We start from the raw sequence: 17,556 nt of genomic DNA, 5'->3' as shown, positions 1-17,556 counted from the left end.
CTCCTATTTACAAGCTTTGGTTGTGCAAACCTTTTTCCTGGATTTAAAACTATTGGTTAAATAAAAGTGGCTACAGCCAATTACTGGAGGAAGGGATTAGAGGTAGATGGGTTTGGAATGACCTGCTTAGAGGAAAAAGACTGGATGAGACAGAGGAAGAAGAGGGAGAGGAGAAAGCTAGTGGGTAGGGAGATAGACCACCAACACATGGGTAGGAGAAACACTGGGGAGGTAGCCAGGACAGCAGTTACAAGAGTAGATTAGGGCTTATCCCTGAGCAATTGTCAAAGCCAAATATAATGACCATAGTCTGAGTCTCATTTATTTGTAAGGTAGTTGGGGATAAGATTAAATTGATTGTACTACAATTATGTTTTTCCCCTCCCCCAGCTCTTCCCAGCTCCTTCCCAGGCAGACCATTTAACTATATTTTATTCCATCCTTGGACACCCTGGTAGGCTGAGGTGTATAGAAACCATTGTGCCATTAGAGAGGGAGGTGAGACCACATACCCCAGGTATGTGGGCAAAAAGTATAATGGAACAAAGGTTAGGAATTGTGTCTTTTTTATCCCCTGCTAGCACAGAGCAGATTCTCTAACACTGCCATGCCAAGCATCGTGCAGGAAAGAGACTACACAGGAAGGCTTCAAAGCTGGTTAGGTCCACAGTAGGATGTACCCACACCTCAGCCCAACCTGATTCCTCTCATTCCTGTCTCCCAGATATGTTTTGCAATATCCTTCTGTAATCTTCCTTGGGCCAACCTCCAAGGCTCTAGTTCCCTTTTCACTCTCCAGCTTCTGTACGCTTGCTTTTCCTCAGCATTATTGGTTCCAGTTCCCCATTTTATGCTATTTCTTACTTGGCTTTCACCTCTTAGGAAATTGTCACAGACCATACAGGCAGTTTTGGTGACATCAGATGTCCCATTTGGAGAGATGATACAGTTTTTTTTTTCCAGAGCAATAGTAGCTTCTGGGACTTCTAGGAAAATATGTCAGAAAGCTGACTCAAATCAACTCCACCCTTAATATTTTGTCTTGTGAAATAAACTGCTCTCCTAGTGTGATGAGGTGTTGGGGCCTTAGGGAAGCCTCTAGAGAAACGTAGAGTCTCTTGGTTTACATGTTTTCAACAGAAATCTTTACCCATTGCATGTAGTCTTTTTCTCCTCACAGGTTAGAGTTCAGGGTACTAACAGCGTACAGAGAGATAGGACACTTCCCTTCCTTAAATGGGTGCAGGTTTCAGGTATGAGCAAACCCTACCATTGGTATCTCAGTCTTGTTTCATAAACTTGGGCTCTGAAAGCACAGGCCACACAGAAAGTGACCTGACCTTGAGCTGCAATGTAAGTGCACATTAGGTCCCCAGTTGCTTTTGGGAAGGCGGCTTCCTTCTATCTAAGGTTTGTGAGGATTCCTGATGAGTTCTTTGTAAAATCCCTTAGCATGGATTCTTGATAAGTCTTGTTTTTTTGTTTTTTGTTTTGTTTTTTCCAAACAATTTTATTGAAATGTGCCAAGATACATTGACAGCACAAATGTATGAACAGAAAAAAGAAATCACATATACAGTAATTTTAAAAAGTGAAGGTTAATCTTGGGAGATACCAGTCTCCCTACCCCCCTCCAGAGTTCCAGCATTTGTTGTAGTTAAGCCTCTTCTGACCTAGCATTTAAAAAGAAAAAAAGAAAAAAGAAAAAAGAAAAAAAAAAGAACTGCAAAAATAAAAACAAAGCCAAAGAAACCAACAGCATAAAGGAAAGAAACATCTTCCTGCTAGGATAGAGTCTTCCTTCCCAGCATCTAATTAGGAGGCCTGCTGTGTGGTGGAGAAACACAACTTCAGAGTATAGGGGTCCTGGCCATTTGGGTTTTTCATTTGGTAATGGTTCAGGAAGCCGAAGGTCTCCAGGGCGTCACTCCGGCAGCCCAGAGGAGCTACGCTGGCTTTGGTCTGAAAATACTCTCACAGAGGTTGGCCGCTTCAGTTCGGGCTCATCACCGGTCTCAAAGTTCTCCTCAGTCACCTCAGGGGAGCATTGAAGAAGTGCAGCACATGGCTAGGGTGTGGGATGCGGTTCTTAGCTGCCTGCTCTGGAGTGCAGAACCGATTGTTCCTTGAGTCGCTGAAGTCCTTATAATTGCTGGGTCCGTCTTCTAGCCCATATGACTGGCCTGGCACAATGGCTGGTTGCTTGAAGATACAGACATTCATCTTCTGCCAAAATGTGAAGTTGTTGATGAGGTGCGTAATGGCTCGGTCCACAGCATAGCCATCAGCCATCTCCGCCATGGCAGACGCGGCTTGCTTTTCATAAATTTCACCTTCTCCACACTGCCGTACAAACAGAAGACATTGAAGACTTGATCATAGTTCATCTTAGATGGATCCAAGCCATAGACTTGGTGAGCGGTGAGCCCCCACAGGTGAACCCATCCTTCTCCCTCCGTAGTGGGGTGGCGTAGCCCTCATCATGGTAATGGCTGTGGTATCCACTATGGTGCCCTCCGTATTCTATGGGATGTTCTCTCAGGAGAGGGGGCTGCCACTGGTCTTTGTTGGGGTTACTACCAGAGTCACCTTGTCCATTGAAGCTGGGGTTGTGTATTTCCAAGTAACTTGATCGTTCTTGAATACATTTAAACATGAGTGAGGCCTTTGGGCGCTGTGCACTTTGCACAGACTCAAACTCCACCATAGCCTGGACTCCATTCTTCCGGAAAATGACAGTTCTCTAGACAGGGCCACAAGGATTGCAGGTAGTGTGAAGCTCATCCATGGTTATGGAGTAGATGGGGTTCAGGATTGTAAACAGAAGCACACTGTTGAAGTTCCGGGAGTCGTCAGAGTCCCCTGGGCCAGAGATCTTCTGGCTGGTAGAGTAATTGACCAAAGCAGGGTGACCAGCAATGTAGATATGGTTGTCTGCAGCGTAGTTTACTGCTTTGCAAGTCCCCAGCACGTCTTCAAACTCTACCAGTGCCTGCCTCTTTTTTGGCATCATCATCACCACAGAGCTGATGGGTCCAAATTCGTGCAGGGATTTCCCAAGGTTGGTTTTGTCAATCAGGCCCCTAATGTGAATAACTGGGGAGGCAGGGGTTTTGTTGGGGGGTCATCGTAGTTCTCCTGATCATCCTCCGCTGCCGCCTGTTACGTGCTGACATTTTCAGTCTTCAGCCATTCAGGGCCTCAGCCTCCCTTGTTGCCACCGCTGTAATAGGAACCACAACTGCCTCTGCCGCCTGCCACCATCTTCACCATCGCTTCCGCCCTCCTCAGCTGCTTGTCCGGCTGCTGCCTCTACTCCAGCCGTCGACGCTGCTTCTCTCGCTTGATAGTTCTTGTAATCACTTTTACTTTCTATCTTTAACCCTTAAAGCAGTTGCCTGATGGGAGACCACACTTACTGTCATGTGCAAAGCTCTTTAGAGATGTGGCTCAGCACCTCTGGTACTGATGAAGGAAGCTGGGGCATGGGCATGCTAATGTACTGGTCCCAAAGCTACAAGGGCACTGGCTGTGCTCACTAACCATCCCTAGGCCACCAAACCATCTGTTCTCAAAGCAGAACCCTTTCGATGTTAATAATAGCTAAAGTAATCAGCAGTCCTGGGGGATTTGTCAAGTACTTTACAGCTGACCGAGCTCATTTGCATATGTTCTCTCAGGTCTGATATTTAAGATGGCTTGATGTGAAGCCAGGTTACATTGAGATCTTCTGTTCTGAGAAGTTAAATGCTTGGGAAGAGCATATAGACAGAAAACAAACACACAAAACTCAAGTTTCTGGTTGGTGGGAGGTTTTGCTTACACACACTCATCCTAATTGAAGACATTTTGAAATGAGCACCATCGGCCCTCTTCTCTTTACATCCTTACAGCAACCTTCTGAGCTGAGGCTGGTCATTCAGAGGAAGAAGCTGAGGTTAGAAGCTCACTAAGTGAACTAATTCAGTGGGACCACAGCTTCAAGGCACTTTCTATTCTGACATGCCTCCTGTGTCCCAGCCCCTGGCCTGCTGGGAAAATCCCAAGCTGTGATCCCAGGAAGCCGAGGTCAGGGCACTGGCCAGTACCCTGCTTCTTATCCAGAGTTCCCACTGACCCCAGCTAGGTCTCTGTGGTGGAGGTGGAGGCAGGGGGAGGGCTCTGAGTAGATAAAGGGTTTCTTTGAGTCTCATCAAGTGTCCAGAAGGAAGCTGGAACGGGATAAACAATGTTAGTAAGATAAGGACAATCCTCTCACTGGTCTCAGAGGAAGGCATCCATCACTCATTCATTCTCTTGTTCTTCCACTTGACTGTCACTGAAGCCTTATCAAAAGCACACTCTGTGTCGGGCGTTTTGCTAGGTGCCTGGGATGCTGGGATTTGGTACAGCAGAGTTGATGTCTTTTCAAAGCTAAGCCTTGGGTCAGCAGAATGAACTGAACATGTGTGTTTTTCCAGGCCTCTTCTGTGTCACCGTCCAGTGAACTGTGCCCTTCATCAGGATTCGTGGGTTAACTGTTTTTCCTGCATCTGTGGCAAAATACCTGACAATGTAGGCAACATAAGGGAAAGGGGTTTGTACTTGTAGTTTGAGGTTGCAGTCCATCACAACGGAGAAGGCATGACAGCAGGCGCCCAAGGCAGCTGACACACTGCCTCTGCAGCCAGGAAGCAAAGACAGAAGAATGAACCTGCCCCTTGTAGGGGGAGGTGATGATACTAAAGCCTGGTTTTCTAATGTCTGTTTGTTTGTTTTGTTTTTAGTTAATAAAGGAGGCTGGGAGCCAATTGATGGGCAGAACGGACAGGTAGGACTTCTGGGTCCCAGGAGGAATAGGAGACACAGAAAAGAGAAGGTTTTGTTTGTTTGTTTGGTTTGGTTTTTGTTTTGGGGGGGGGATTGTTTAGTTTTTGCCATGCTTTGGAAGGAGAAGCATGAAACAATCATGTAAGATCTCAGGGATGCTAGAACCAGTGGCCTCCACCACCAATAGATAGCCAAAGAGGTCAGCTCACATTCTCCTTTTTATTCAGCCCAAGACCCTAGCCCATAGAATGGTACTACTCACATTCAAGGTGGATCTTCTCTCCTCAATTAGTTCAGTCTAGACTCTCCTTCAAAGACATGCCAGAGGCCCGTCTCTTTAGTTCTTCTAGATTCTGTCAAGGTGACACACTAACGCTCATGGTCCTTAGTACTTGTCTTTTGGGTTCTGCCAGGCTTCTATGTGGGTTTTCTGCCTGCAACCTCACACTTCCAATCCAAACTCCACTGTGCTGGCAACACACATGGAAAGGTCAAGCAGAGTGTGTGCTTGCTCTGCTGAGAATTTTTTAATGGCTCCCCTCTGTCCTCAGCATGACCAAAACATTGACAGCTCAGTCATGGTGTGGCAGCTACTTAGGACTCCAACTTTATCTCTCTTTTCTTTCTCCATGGACTCTGGCTTCCCAAAAGCCAGTCTGGTTTACAGGGACCTCCAGTTCCTTTTGCCACAAGGCAGGCTTCTGAGTCTTTGTGCAAGCTGCTGCTTCCATTTTACGACAGGTCTTACCCTTTGCCACCAGACAGTATCTCCTGATCTCACAGGGTCCACAACAGTGGCTTGTGTCTCCCAGCAGCTACGCAGAACAAATGACTCATTCGCTCATGTTTGGGTTTATATATCAATGAGACCAAACCAAAAGATACCCAGATAGCTGGACAAACATTCTTTCTAGCTGTGTCTAGGAAAGTACCAGAAGAAACTAGAATTTAAAGGAGTATCCCAAGTGAAGAATACTACCCTTGCCAATGTGTGGACATCTTCAAGTCCATTGTGGGCCCAACCTGGACAAAGAGAAAGGAGACAGGCCAATGTCTCCCTCTATTATAGTTGGGACATCCATATTCTATTGACCTTAGACATCAGCGCTTGGTCCTTAGACCTTTGAACTGGCCAGCACTGGTCCTGTAACTGTATACTCAGGCCACAAATACTCTCCCAGCTGTTCCTGGGCCTCCAGCTTACAGATGTGGTCAGCTTTCACACACAAGTCAAGTGTTCCTAAGGCTTCTCTTTCTGTACATCTGTAAGTAGGCTTTTCTTTTTGTTTCTCCTGAGAACCTTGATAAAAAGCATCCTACATTTCTACAGCTTGCCAGGTTGCTGCATCCCATTGGCATCTCTGATATTTTCTGCCTGGGTGATGCCTGGTCCCTGATGATGCTCACTAACTAGAGTCTGTTTGGCAAGCACAGGAGAACGTCTGTGGAAAACTACTGTCTATGATGTCTGCTCTAAAGCCACTTGCAAAATGCAGCAATGGGTATTTAGGGCTCTGGTGAAGAAAATGTACTTGGCTTTCTGGGGTGAGCAAAGGGGCTCCCATGAGACCTGTTGATGCTGTGGGTGAATGGACAGCTTAGTCACTACAGCAGGGAAAGTCCACATGCATTCCTGAGACTAGTCTTATGACCACAGATACTTCTGTGCAAGTTTCCAAAAGGAAAAGAAATCCATTGGCCTTTGTCTGTCTGTGTCCGTTTCCATCTCTCTCTCCCTCCTTCTCTCCCTCTACTTCCAGAATTTGTTTCTGCATCAAGTCCAGGGTTATAGCCCCCAATTTCTGCTAGTTTTACTCAAAGTGGTAAAGTTGGGGCTTGAAAAATTAGAGAATCAACCTCATGTAGACTTGACTAAGTGGACTTAAGAGCTGGGAGTCTCCCCACCTGCTAGCTCTTGGGGTCTTCTGGACACCTCAGCAAACTTCCTACTGCTGTCCTGGTTTAGGTACATCCCCATGGCTGTTCAGGTCCCCCCCTCCCACACTACCGTCTTTCCCTGGGTCCCCCCAAACTTCTGTCTTGCCCTGGGTTCTCCACCACTGCTATCCTGCCCTGGGTTCCTCCCCCATTACCAGAGAACAGGTACCTCTGTTGATAGCTGTCACTTCCAAATGGCTGTTTCTTTCTGCTGTACACTTTTATTCACCAATTTACTAAAATAACAGGGAGCCCCTTGTGGGACAAATACAGGGGCTATGGTCAGTACATACTGCATGCAGGGTTCTTGTTCTTCTGAAGCTCTCTTGATTCTCTAATAACCCTCTGAGCTGAGCAGAGTGATGTTTCCAATTCTTTCTTTGTGCAGATGAGGAAGCTGGGGTGCGGCCAAAGGATGCTATGTAGACAGGTGAAGGCAGATGTGGCCTGTGGTTTGCCTCTTGTCTTCCCATGATCCAGTTCTCTCAGAGATTGACTGGTGCCTCCACCTGTAATGACTCTGGCCCTGCCAGCCAGAAACCAGGGGGAGGGGGAATTCTTCCATCGATTTCAGTACCCTGTCTCCCTGGGCTAAAGCTTACTGATACAAACCTCTACTCTGCTTTTAAAGTCTTTCAAATTAAAATAAAAAACACCGTTTGCTGAATAAATGCATAGACAGAGCACAAAGTGGTAGATTTGACCCTCTTGATACCAGGTAGCCTTGGAGCTAAAGTTTAAAAGAACGTTAAGAAACTGTGAGTCCGGCAGCTTGTCTACCTGAATCAATGGGCCTGAAATCCTCAGGCCTGTGGTGTATCTTTCTAGTAATGCTTATTCTCAATATCACTGTGCTATTGGGGGGTTTTAAAAATGAGTTTTAATCACGTTGTTCTCTTTTATGTATAAAACCCTTTAGAAGGGCTCCCCTACACACAATGTAAATTTAGAAAGCAATCATTTTATAAGCACCGAAAAACCCAAATCAATATTATCTGCCATAAAGTACAATCAGAACGAGCTTTGTTTTTCAATTTGAACTTGGAGCAGCTTCCTGGCCAGTGTTGAGCCATGAGCTTACTTGAGGGTGGGGAGAGGGGGGAAGGAGGAGGAAGAAGAATAGGAAAAGGAAGAGAAGGAGAAAGAGGAGGAGGTGAGGATAAGGGAGAGGAGGACTGGGGATGAGGAGTGGGAGAAGGAATAAGGAGGGAGAGACGAGGAAGAGTGTGGAGGAAGAAGAGCACTTAACAAGTTCAAGTACTGACATCTTCCTCCTGGATCAACAGCAAGATCAGAAGAGAAATGTAAGAAAATGTGTTTCTCCTAAAGTGACTCCTTCATCTTTCTCAGGGCACATAGCTTGTATCACCATGGAGAATTTAGCAAAGTGACTCCTACTGTGCCTCATTGTAGCAGCAACATCCTGAAACCAGGCTGATAAAGGATTTGTGTTCTGCAGATGGTGGCAGGGTCCAGGTTAGGTGCTCATAGCATGCCAGGGTGACACTTTACTGTGATGGGGAAGCTCTGAGAAAGCCTAGCTACTCTTGCTTCTTCCCATATGTGGCTCTGGGGGACTGGGACAAGGGAGGTTGACTGCTCTCCCTTAAAGGAATTAGACTATGGGAAGTCTTGTCAAAGCTCTTGTACATGGTTGGACATTTGTCCTCACTGGTCAAAGGCTCTGGGGTTATGGGACTTTCCCCTATTTGTATCCTACTTTATATAGAGAGCTACTTCTCAAAAACTATGTATATGCTGAGGGAGAGTGGGCAGAAGCAGTTCTAAAGGGACCTGTAGGACCATGAGTAAAGTGAGGGCTGGGGTTCAGGGTTGGGAGGGGAGCAGCCAACACATGCCATGGGACCCCACCTGTCATACACAGAGGCAGGAATCATATAAACCTGAACTTCCTTAAGCCTCAGTTTATCTCACTTGACTAGTCTGCTGATGTGCTAGGCAGACCCCAGAGAGGCTTAGAGCTGATGAAGTGTGCAATGGCAGGAAAAGGTAGATATTGGAGATGTTCTGGATTCTTTGACTCCAAGTGACCCATTTGACCCACCCCCTCCCTCGGGTGAGTAGATGAAGTGTGGGTCAGGTTAGGCTTTTGCCTTCACAAAGAAGTTTAGCATCTGGCCTCTCTGATATCCGGTACAGTCATAGCTTTGTGAAGTCACTAACTTCCCCTATTCTCTGTAAGGGTGTGAAAGCCAGCAGAGGTCAGTAGGTTGTAGAGATGGTGTCCACACCCTGAAGTAACTGTCACCTTCTGCCCACTCTACGAAGTGTTCAGATGACTGAGGCACGTGGTGGGGTGTGTCTGTTTTCTCTGTTTTGCGGCGGGGAAGAATTCCCTGGGAATTCCCAGACTCCTGGAGATAGGCAATGGCCAAGCTAGGAGGAGGGCTGGCTGGTGAGCTTCCTTTGACCACTGGATATTTTGGGTTGGCCTGGAAAGCAACTAGAGTGTGACCTACTCTCAGGGTTCAGGCCTGTGTATGGGGTTCATCCTGACTTTGGGGAATACTTTACAGAACTGGGACTTTCCCATTGTTAAAATGGGGAGGAAATGCCACACTGTCTCCAAATCTCAGAGCATAAAGGGGGATCTGGGTGGGTAGAATGGAGTGTCGGGTGGGTAGGAAATGCCTATATGGATTCAGGGTGGGGTGGCTGTCCTATACTGTTTACCAGGTCCTGGTAATCAGAGAGACACAGGCCAGGAGGACTCTGGCTGCTCCAGGCCCTGCCCTAGAAGCACATCCTCACTTCTGCTGCCTGGTCTCCAAGGTAGCTATGGGTTGGGTCTTTGTGCCTGAGTAGAGCTGGCCAGAACACATTCCCATAGCCACCACGATGCTCCAGAAGGCTCCAGGCTCAGGCCTGACTGGGCAGTGTGGCATTAACTATCTCTCCAGGTGACTTCAGGAGCATCACCTCCAGTGCCCCTAGTTATTAGGATCCTCCTGCATGCAGACCCTGTACTAAGTGCTTAAAATCTTTTATCTAAGCCTCAGAACCAAGTGGAAAGCTGTACATATTGTCTGAACCTTCCAGGTCTGGGAGAATGGCTCTCTCAAAGACTGTGAGGGCTGTCTGGACTAATGTCTGGTCTGTGGTTCAATGTCTCCACAGGTGTGAGGAAGTCTCTACTGGGTTCTACTTCCTAGGGGTTCTAAGTGGGAAGAAAAAGGTTCTAGAGCCTGGGCCTCTGTAGCTGTGTTTTGAGATCTGCTCACCATTCCCCTTAGGAGCAGTGAGTAAGACAGATGCAGATAAAGTGAGAGACAAGTCTCATCAGCTCTAAAAACCTATCTATTATATGTGAGTACCTGCCTGGACACATATCTCTATCCATTTTAAGGATATAAGAGAATAATCTGAAACTTGACCCCTTGTCTCTGAATTACAATTCAGTCACTTATGTTGTGTGGCCATGACCAAGTACTGTGGTCTTGTGGTTCCTCTGTTTCAACATCTGCACTATGGAGTGATAGATCCTGATATCTAGGGTTACTGCCAGAGTCTGGTGAGTTAAACAGATAAATAAATAAATGCTTGCCAGTCTCTTAGAACGGTGCCTGCGAAGATTTGCACATGTAAGCTGTTGTCATCATTCTGTTACCTGGCTTCTTGGGTGTTTATGCTTCATGCGAGTGATGATACTGGTGGCTCTGACTCTGCCTTGCATCACTTTATCTGCTTACCTTGGCCTTGTCACCTATGAGGAGAACAGTGCCAAGAGGGTGCTTATGATAAGTAGCCTGAGAAGACAAGTCCTACTGTAAGGATCTCTGGAACCTTCCCATGAAAAACACATGTTGCTTTATAGATAAAGTGGGGTCCCGGGGCAGTATGTAGATTTGTGTATATGTATGTATGCATGTGTATGAGTGTGTGTGTGTGGGGGGGAAACTCTGGGAATTGCAAGGACTCTGGTTCAGAACATGAGTGAGAGTGAGGACAGTTCTGGGCCTGTGTGCAGAAACTGCCACACAGAGAGCTTCCGGCCAGAGGATCCACACTGCAAGGTGCAGAGAGTGAGCTGTCTATTAACTCCCTGTACCTGATGCTTAGCCTGAGGATACAGAGGACACAGCACAGAAAGCAATGGGAACTATATGTTCTAGTTTTGGTCCTCACAGTGCTTTAGAAAACCCCTGTTGACGGTGGGAAAATGAAGTTTGTTTAGAAAATGTGTCTGTCACTGTTATTGTTGACTTTTGCCCAGCTGTTGGGAGCAGATACAATTAGAATGACCTGAAGCATCTGTCTTTGGATAGTTATCAACATCACTTTCATGGTGTGTGTGTGCGTGTGTGTGTGTGTGTGTGTGTGTGTGTGTGTGTGTGTAAACACTGGCCATTTAGGACCAAGAGCTTCTGTGATGAATGATCAGAGATCCTGAACTACAGTAAAGACAAAAGGATAAACATACTGTCTACCAAAATGGTGGGGTGAAGTTTTCAGAGACTATCAACACTTCCTCCCTGGAGTCAGGATGCCAGTGCTACAAACAACTGCTTCCCTTGGGGGACCATTAATCACACTATCTGCTTGCTGCCCTAGGTAAAAGAAAGATGGAATCAAAGGGAAGAGGGACTTCAGCACAGCAGGCTGCCTGAGTCAGTCACTACTCTGCAAACCGGAATGAAACCCATTCACTTAGCTAGATTTTTCTGAACCGTTATTTGGGTTGTCAGGGCCATCTCAATTGGAAGGCAGGTAATTCTTTTATTTCTCTGTAGCAAATGCACACTCAGGGAACATGTTATCTCTCTCTCTCTCTCTCTCTCTCTCTCTCTCTCTCTCTCTCTCTGTGTGTGTGTGTGTGTGTGTGTGTGTGCTTTCTGGCATTCACAAACCACAGATTTCCTCTCCTAGACATTCTTCCAGAACTTTCTTAGGGTTTCCATTGCTGTGAAGAGACACCATGACCAAAGAAACTCTTACAAAAAACATTTAATTGGGTCTGGAGATTCAGTCCATTATCATCACGGCAGGAGGAATGGTGCTGGAGAAACTGAGAGTTCTACATCTCATTCTGAAGGCAAACAGGAGAAGACTGACTTCCAGGCAGCTAGGAGGAGGGTCTCAAGGCCCACCCCCACAGTGAAAAACTTCCTCCAATAAGGCCACACCCACTCCAACGAAGCCACACCTCCTAGTAGTGGCACTCCCTGGGCCATGCATATTCAAATCACTATAAGAACATTCTACATATTTTGTGGCTTCTATACACACAACCCCATTGCTAAAGAGATCTTCAAATCCAAGAAGCATCCATGATAATTAGCCCAACACTGCCATTACTGACAGCAGAGACAAGGAGTGCACGCAGTAATTGGGCCATGCCCTTCAGAGCAGAGGCTGGGCATCAGTGGTCAGGGCACTTATTTTGCGTCCTAGTTGCTACCTGCAAGGCTCAGACATGCAGCCTCACTTGGAATCCTGGTATGTTTTCCATTCCTCTGGGCATTGTGATGCAAGCTTCAAGGCCTTTTTGGTGTTTGGCTCAGGACTCCCACCTGTTGATTTGCTTTGCCACTTCTGAGTTTCTATGTCTGGCTTGTTTTATTTAGTTCTAGCCGCCCGAGGCTGCTTAAAATAATGAGGTCACAGGGGTAAATTTAACCTCAGATTAGATCTTTGGGGCTATTGGACACAGCCTGTTTATCTTGATGATTCAGGCCTTCAGTGAAGAATGGAGGGTCTGAGCCCTTCTGTCCAAATGCTTAGTTACTATGCCTCACATCTACCGGAGACCATTTTTCATAGCTGGGCTGGGATCACACACTGTGCAAACCAAGCATTTGGCACTAAGTCTTCACTCTCTTCATCTACTCATCCAGTCACTAGAGACCCTTTTGAGTTTTTACTATGTCCTTGTGACACAGTGGTGACAAGGACCAAGTCTTTAACACTGAGGAGCTCAGGGTCTATGGGCCTCAAACTGAACTGCAATTTACCCTGTCACCTGCTGCTGAAGGGTCTGCCTGGCATATGGGATCTGTTTCCAAAGGATACAAACAGCATCTCTGAGTTCAAAACACTGACACTGGCTTTGTTTAGAGTTTTGCCCTTTGTGGCACGTATACCTTATGCTGATCAGAAGCATGAAGAGAGTTGGAATGTGGATTATTCTTCATCAGCTGAAATGGGACTTTTGATGGCACCTCCTTTGGCTTCAGAAAGGGCTGAGGTCACTCTCTCCAGGTCTAGAAGGTGAATGACAAGAAGAAATTTTCTGCCAAAATTTTCAAAGTTTCCTTGGGACTACATGATCAATGGTCTGCTCTTATTTTCTGAAGAGGTGATGACAGAGACAGCCTGGATGTATCCTTTCTCTACCCTCTATCCTTTCTCTGTTGGAATTTTGGGAAGTTCCAGAAAAAAAGGATGACTCATTGCACTGAGAATATGCTGCAAGAGAAACAGCCATTAGTAACAGAGGTTCTGGTATTCTGACTCCAGGAGGGTGAAGAAGAAAACTGGTTTACCTTTGATAGTGCCCTTCTATCTCTATTCCAAGTATGTATAAGCATTTCCTTCCTTCCTTCCTTCCTTCCTTCCTTCCTTCCTTCCTTCCTTCCTTCCTCTTTCTTTCTTTCTTTCTTTCTTTCTTTCTTTCTTTCTGTCTTTTTTCTTTTCTGCTTTTAACTCTTCTAGCCTAATTAGTGCTTCCACTAATTAGTGCATGGAAGCAGAACCATTGACCAAAAAAAAAAAAAAAAAAAAAAAAAAAAAAAAAAAAACAAGTCAAATTACCAAGGGCCACATAACTGAAAACACTCTCCCTACCCCCAGCAGCCATCAATGGCCAATAGTTCCTTATCTGTGGGTGAGGCTTGATGAAACCCTCCTTACCTGTGCTGTAATGTTGATTACTTTGTTCTTACACAGGTCTTGAGCAGGCAGCTACAGCCATTGCTAGTGTGTGACAGGTCTGACACTAACCAGAACATTATTTTGTTTGTTATTTTTGTTTTGTTCTGTTTGCTTTGCAACACTCCAATCCCTCCACGCTTCAGTCTTTCTGTTCCCTTCTCCTTGGGGCTTCCTGAGGCTTGGGGGAGAGGCTACAATATACATGTTTTATTTAAGGCTGAGCATTGAGTCTTGATTTGGCAGATGACATACTTGGTGTGTACATTCAGGACCTTCTTATCCAAAGTGGTAAGGGTGAACTGATCTGGAGTTTCACCTTTCCCTTTGTAAGGAAGAGCATGTCACCATAACCATGTGTAAAGTGTGCACTCCCCTTTCAGTTGTCTATGCCACGGGAAGGAATGGGGAGGAGGTAGTCAGCATTCCTTGCTTCATCACACAGCTCTCCACATGCACAATCACTTCTAGCCTTCATCTAACTTTGTGCCTTTTCTGGAACTCCAGGTTATTTCAAGGAGTTACCTGAATACTTTCAAAACTGTGTTATTGTCACTCTGCCCAGAAACCTTCATTCTGTTGGCTTACCAGAGAAAGATGAACTTTGTACCAAACAGGACGAAGGTTTCTGTGCATAGACATGAGAAACGTTGGGGTTTTACGGCACAGCCCAGAATGGGTTTGTAGGATGAGGCTCCTTATTTTATACTTGCCTATCCCAGGACTCAACTTCCTCTGCCTGCTGTGTCCTCTGTGGCTTGGGAGTCTTTCTGGGATTCTCTGAGTCTATCAGAGATGAAGGATGGACTAGGGTGTGGACACCCCTGCTCTGATCTAGTGCTTCTTGGCTGGTCAGGACACTTCCTTTCTCATCAGCTTGGTAGGAACTTGTCTGTGGGAGATGTGCTTTACCGAGGTGTCCTGGAGAAGAAGGCAACTAGGGGGGAAAGTAGGCCAGCACAGTCATAATCTGAATCAGTACCTTGCTTATGAGCTTACAAATGTACCTTAATACACCATCCTTGTTAATCCCTGTGAAGATGATTTAAGGCCTCTTTCTTGAATAATTCTCACCAGCCAGAGCCAATGTGAGGGATGGCAGATGAATGGGAACTCACTCTGATTTCCTGTGGATGTGACTGTCAGAGCAGAAGTGAAAATCCGCAAGGGCAGCTGCCCACTCATGTCCTACAGTTTTCAGGTGGGTGGTACTTTTATTTAGCTATAACTTCCCCAGTTACAGCTTAAGCCTTATAGTCCCACACCTCAAGAAATGAAAGGTCAGGAGATAAACACTCAGAAGAACCTCTGATGTCACCTGCCATACAGTAGGTGCACAGAAAATGGTAACAAGCATTTCACAGAGGCCCAGACCCAGGAGGGTTGACAGCATGCTACTTAGTTCAGATAAAGCATGGTCCCTGGCAGTGACTTTTGGTTACAAGGATCCGGTGAAAAATCAGAATATTGGGTCTTACCTCAGAGCTTCTGAGTGAGAACTCACTGTAGCATTGTAGCAATAAATATTAGAAAAAAGGAGACACCAACCCTCGCTGTCTCTGGCACCGTAGGGCCACATGACATCTGTGGGGTATTTTCGTCTTAATCAGCAAAATGTCTCCACCTGACTTGCTAAGTTCCCAAGTTCCATCCCAGTTTGCCATCAGCTACTCTCTGGTCCCAGCTGCAGCCACCCTACCACAGTTCCCTGCTGGGAACTCTGCTCACATTCCCAGAAACCCAGTAAAATCAAAACTCTAGAGGCTCATAATTCATCAATCAGATTTATATCAGTAAATTCTCACTCCACAAAACATCTACACAATAAATTCTGAGCCAATTCATGTTGATACAAACTGCCCACCTAGTAAGACAAACTGTCCTGTAATAATCCATAAATTACAAATCCTTGGGTAGTGGATCCCAACTGACCTGCCCCCCACCTGAACCTAGTGCCTCTGTATGTTGTCTCTATATTTCTTTCTGTCCAAAAGGTCTGCTTTTCTTTCTCTTCTCTTCCTCTCTTTGACCCAGAAGAACTGCTTACTCCTTGCTCAGTGATCGGTCCCTGAACTTCTTTTTAACTGCCTAATCACAGGCCTTGTCTTATCTTGTGCCTGCCCTCACCTGCATATAGACATCAACAATTCACCCTTTCTCTCTAATTAAAATAAATAGAACCTTTCTCTCAAATGTAAGTTGACCACAACTATTACCATTTTGTAACTTACAAAGTACAAAAAACACATAACACCCCCTCCATCATTTTTGTCAGTTAAATAGAACATTTTGTTATCCATCTTAGCTTAAGAAAGGCTTAAAATTTATGTTATGTCTTGGCTAGCTTGTATACTATTTGATAACTATCTAATTAAATTATATTTTGTCAATTTAAGTAGCCTGAGTAGGCCATGAGACTATAATTAGTCTTTAACCATGTCAGAAATTAGGGAATGGTCAATACTATCTGAAAATATGGGAAGTATAACATGACTCCAGAACTGAGACTAGTTGTAGAGACAACTGTCTATCAGTAATAGAGAGTTACCTGTTAGTAAGACATAAGAGCATCAATCTTCAACCTTCTGGCCTAGGAATATGACAGCCTTTAGTGAAACAGGAATTATTAAAAACTAGCTTATTCTATCTCAACAGAACTAAGCTGTCCCAACCTGTAAATTGTGCCCTCTCAAGAACAGTACAGGTCTGTAGGAGAAATAGGCAATCTTTGTCCAGTGACTACCTAGCCACAGTGCATTACCGCACCTAGAGGTAGAGATGCTCAATTTCTCTTTTGAATTTACAAAAAGGGATGTTAGGAGCAGATATGCCTCAACAAATGATAAATAACATTAAATGCCACATTTTGCAGATTTCTGACGTTTTTGAAAACCATCTATCTATGTAAAGTAATCTGGACTGTTGTCCATTAGCTACTCCTAATAAATTATCTTGAAAACGCCCTAACAGCAAACTCAGAGCTATGAATTTGGTATCTGGCCCTCCTAGGCGTAATCATCTCAGATGAGTTTATAATAGCAGTTATAGGACTGGGACTAAGCCTTGTATTCTTAAATGTGTTGTGTAGACACAATGCCTATATGAGAGTAACAATATCAATCTCAATTTTAAATCAATAAGAAAGTCATATCAATGAAAACATTAAACTTGCATCAAATAAATTCTGTACTCATGTAAAGGATTATAACTTCATGTTAGTAACAAACATAAGGATTTCTACTAAATCAGGTATGGCTGTATATATATATATATTTTTTTTTTGCTAATTCCTCTCTGTTAAATTATGATCATTTCTAAATTCACCAGAAAGACAACCTTAGAGTAACCACCTCCAGCCTCTCAAAGTTCATGAAACTTGGGCAATGACTCTTTAATAACCTCTTCAAGCTGTCGATGGCTGTTGAGATATCTTGGGGTGGAGGAGGGAGTAGGACAATGAGGGAGCCAGCCAGGCCACCCCATTGATATTTGTAGTCTCTGGTGTCTGTCTTGACTGGAGGATCAGTTCAAGCAGGCTAGTTCAGCATGTCTGAGGGTGAGACTCACCACTGCACATTCTGTAATATATATCTCAAGACTAAATTTTTAGTATCATCAAGATATCTGCATAGATTGTATCTGTCTGTATAGAGTGCACAGACTGATTAGGATGACATTTTGTTTGTTTGGTTTTGTTTTGTTTTACTCTCTTGAATCTAGTTCCTCGGGAGGCCTCCCTCTATCAAATCTGATCCATATAACTCTGGAAGATGTGAAGAGTCTAATCACCCTTTCTAAACACACAATGACAAAACCTTTCTCCCAAAATAGCATGTCCTTTAGTTGGCAACCAGAAAAGCTTGCATCTTGCATCCTCTCCCAGGGAAATAATATAACCACAAAACTCAAAATCACACCCAT

General features: G+C 45.0%; 1 pseudogene across 1 annotated transcript in view; it reads right to left on the bottom strand.

The window, feature by feature from the left end:
• Positions 1–1,815: 1,815 nt before the first annotated feature.
• LOC308425304 (heterogeneous nuclear ribonucleoprotein L-like) overlaps positions 1,816–17,556 on the bottom strand; it is a 301,193-nt pseudogene continuing 285,452 nt past the window's right edge. The window contains exon 2 of the transcript in view: positions 1,816–3,138. The product of the transcript in view is annotated as a heterogeneous nuclear ribonucleoprotein L-like (transcript). The remainder of the gene's footprint in view (positions 3,139–17,556) is intronic.

This window comes from Micromys minutus (assembly GCF_963924665.1).
Source record: "Micromys minutus genome assembly, chromosome: 10".
NCBI classification, from domain to species: domain Eukaryota; kingdom Metazoa; phylum Chordata; class Mammalia; order Rodentia; family Muridae; genus Micromys; species Micromys minutus.
This window is presented reverse-complemented; position numbering and strand designations above follow the sequence as displayed.